Below are 2,251 nucleotides of genomic sequence, written 5' to 3'. Positions count from 1 at the left end.
ACACACACACACACACACACAGTATGCAGATGTACCCACCAGTGTGTTGGTAAAAAAAAAGGAAAAGAAAAGACAAAAAAAAAAAACACACACACACAGACTTTTCCCCGTGCCAACCCCCCCCCCCCCCCCCCCACACACACACACACACACTGGCTCACCCACACATCTGTCGTCCACAGGGGCGCAGGGTGACGTACAAGCTGCATCCCCCCTGTGTATCCTCCCTCTTCTCTCCCCCTTCCTCACCCAGACGCACACAGAATACTGAGCAGCGTGGATGTTTCACACAGGCCGCGCGTCTCCAAAGACAAACGCGCACGAAAACGGAACATTTGCTTTTTAGTTATTTATAAGGAGCCGACAGACACACAGACGCAGATGCCATTTTGTTTAAATCTGCCGAGAGTTGCCAAGAAAAATCACTCCGGAGTTTTCATCTGGAATTTTAATGATCTAAAATGTCGGCACTCGGCGGCGTTAGCTCAGAACCCTGGAGTTCTGGTTCTGGTCAGATTAGATGAAAAAAACAGTCCTGAGACCAGGAACCAGATCACATGGAGAACGTGGACCCCCAGGGGTGGACAAAGGAAAATAAAACAATATTTAAAAAAAAGAATCAACTTTAAATTAGGAATATCTGATATTATCAGGTGATCAATATTATCGGCTCGATGTTAGCATTAGCAAAAATTTTCGTTATCGGAGGAAAAAACGATAACGCAATGTCTGGGTTTGGCCAAATGATGTGTGACTTAAAAACTGTTTTGGGGAAAAACAGCTGTATATGCAAGTGAAAGCCACTAGATGGCAGCATTGCAGCTCATTTTATTAATCTATTTTAATAATCAGGGGATTGTCTGTAGAACGTTGGTGCCAGAAACTCATACGGTGGTTTGAACAGATAAATAAATAAATATCACCAGGCCCTGAATAGTATTTCAATTCAGGTGAGTGAAAAACTTTCTGTCCTCTAGGGGGGGCATGGCAGAAAATAATTGAGAAACACTGCTTTAACTCATCACCTTAGTGAACAGGCGACACTTACCTTCCTTCACCACCAGGCCACCACTGCCCCACTATATCGGTATTGGTTGATATGGGAATCGGAAATTAAATGTTTAATCGGATATCGTCAAAAAGCTAATATCGGACATCCTTACTTTGAATCTCGTCAAATCTTAAATCTTAATCATCACAGTATATTTCCCCGACTCTAAAACAGTTCAATCTCTTCATTTCCAGCACCAAAGTCCTCGGAGACGATCGTTGTTTTTAGCTCAGAGAGACACAGAGGCTGCTCGGGTACCGCTGCTGCCGTCTGTGTCATTTACATAAATTCAAATAAAGGATTTTTAAAAATCAAAGTCTCACGTTAACACAATAAACCTAATAATAAAGACTTCAGTGAATCCACGACTCCTCTGAGCTCTGGATTTTAGAAATCGGTGTGAACAGGAGAGAAGTTTACAGAGTTTCACCGTCTCCGATCAATATGTCTATGACGACCGCAATTTTCTGATCCTCTGACCAGACCTTTGTCCAGTGGTTCACAAAGTGGGGGGCGAGGTCCCATTATGGTGCATGGAGCTATTGCAGGAAGCATGTAGTTATTCCACGGATTTGTAGTTTTATTACCATCGATCAATAAATCAGTTTTGTGACGGAACGTTGAATATAAAATATTTTTATAAAATATGAAATATTTATTATAATTCTTTTAGAAAAACTCTCTCGATCTGTCAACGTGGAGTGGGCGGGGCTCTAAAACTGCCGGTCCTCACCTGTGGTGATGCAGTAGTAGGTTTCGTGCGGCGAGACGTGGTGGATGCGGTGGTGTTTCCGTGGCAACACCAGATGCCAGTCCTGGAGGAGAGTGACCCAGCGTGGGAGGCCGAAGTAGGAGTGGCTCCACTTATGGATCTGATTGGTCAGCGTCACGAAAACAGCCAGGGCGAAGACATAGCAGTCCCAGGGGTAAGACAATGCCAAGGCCTCTGAGGAGGGAGGGGGGAGACGAGGGGGGAGACGAGGGGGGAGGCAGAAAATAAAATAGACATTTACAGGTACTGTGTATCTGACAGAGTGAAGTTGACAAAATGATTCACGTCTGAGGGTTAGGGTAATGACGAGGTGCAGCACGAAGGCACAGCGCCACCACAGGCAGGACGCGGAAGTAAACCTCTGCAAGACGGAGAAGCAGAGGGGGGAGGAGTGATGGAGAGAGGTGAAGGGGCAAAGATAGGAGTTT

At 45.1% G+C, this 2,251-nt stretch overlaps 1 protein-coding gene across 1 annotated transcript in view; it reads right to left on the bottom strand.

Moving 5' to 3' along the window:
• LOC103379655 (transmembrane protein 189) overlaps positions 1–2,251 on the bottom strand; it is a 23,286-nt gene that overhangs the window by 1,436 nt on the left and 19,599 nt on the right. The gene's annotated exons all lie outside the window — the stretch shown is intronic.

This window comes from Cynoglossus semilaevis, chromosome 6 (assembly GCF_000523025.1).
Source record: "Cynoglossus semilaevis isolate Cse_v1.0 chromosome 6, Cse_v1.0, whole genome shotgun sequence".
Classification (NCBI taxonomy): Eukaryota; Metazoa; Chordata; class Actinopteri; order Pleuronectiformes; family Cynoglossidae; genus Cynoglossus; species Cynoglossus semilaevis.
This window is presented reverse-complemented; position numbering and strand designations above follow the sequence as displayed.